This window comes from Arachis duranensis, chromosome 7 (assembly GCF_000817695.3).
Source record: "Arachis duranensis cultivar V14167 chromosome 7, aradu.V14167.gnm2.J7QH, whole genome shotgun sequence".
Taxonomy (NCBI): domain Eukaryota; kingdom Viridiplantae; phylum Streptophyta; class Magnoliopsida; order Fabales; family Fabaceae; genus Arachis; species Arachis duranensis.
The window spans coordinates 33,341,043-33,342,550 of NC_029778.3; positions in this window are offsets into that span (position 1 = coordinate 33,341,043).

Below are 1,508 nucleotides of genomic sequence, written 5' to 3' on the forward strand. Positions count from 1 at the left end.
TGACAACGGTGACACCCTACATAGAGCTTGCCATGGAAGGAACCTGCGTGTGAGAAGAGGATCTCAAGGAAAAGTAGAAATTCAAAGGATAAAGCATCTCCAAAACTCCAACATATTCTCCAGTACTGCAAATCAAAGTAACATTGTTCCCTCTTTTATCAATTCCAATAATTTCACTTTTAATCCAAATTAATCCTTGTTGACATCCTAACTAAGATCAATAAAGTAAATATTGATTGCTTCAAACCAATAATCTCTGTGGATTCGACCCTTACTCACGTAAGGTATTACTTGGACGACCCAGTACACTTGCTGGTCAGTTGAACGGAATTGTGCCCACTCATACCAAAAATCCTAAGTTCCACAATCCTACAATAAATATATTAATACTATATTGATGTGAACACAATTTCGTCCACCAGCATTCATGAGAATCTGGAAAGTCTAAACATTGTCTGTGGTATTCCGAGTAGGATTCTGGGATTGAATGACTGTGACGAGCTTCAAACTCACAATTTTTGGGCGTGATGACAAACGCAAAAGAATCAAGGGATTCTATTCCAACATGATTGAGAACCGACAGATGATTAGCCATGCCGTGACAGAGCATTTGGACTTTTTTCACTGAGAGGATGGGATGTAGCCATTGACAACGGTGATGCCCTACATACAGCTTGCCATAGAAAGGAGTGACAAAGATTGGATGAAAGCAGTAGGAAAGTAGAGATTTAGAAGGAACACAGCATCTCCATACACCTATCTGAAATTCCCACTAATGAATTTACATAAGTATTTCTATCCTTTATTATTTAATTAAGTATCTCTTTATATTTTCCGAAAACCACTATCAATTTGAATCCGCCTGACTGAGATTTACAAGGTGACCATAGCTTGCTTCATACCAACAATCTCTATGGGATCGACCCTTACTCACGTAAGTATTACTTAGACGACCCAGTACACTTGCTGGTTAGTTGTGCGGAGTTGTGACAAAGTGAGATTCACGTTTGAGAGCACCAAGTCTTTGGAGCCATTGTTGATGATCACAATTTCGTGCACCATCCTCCATTAGAAATTTGGAGGCACAAGTGGGCCAGCTGAGTAAGAAAGTCACTGAAACTCCTCCTAGTACTATCCCAAGCAATACTGAAGAGAATCCAAAAAGAGAGTGCAAGGCCATTGACATAATCAACATGGCCAAACCTAGAGAGGAAGGAGAGGACGTGAATCCCAATGAGGAAGACCTTATGGGACGTCTCTCAAGCAAGAAGGAGTTCCTTATTGAGGACATAAAGGAATCTAAGGCTCATATAGAGACCATAGAGATCCCATTAAACCTCCTTTTGCCATTCATGAGCTCTGAAAACTATTCTTCCTCTGAAGAGGATGAAGATGTAACTGGAGAGCAAGTTGCTCAATATCTAGGAGCTATCATGAAGTTGAATGCCAAGTTGTTTGGTAATGAGACTTGGGAAGGTGAACCTCCCTTGCTCATCAGTGAACTAGAT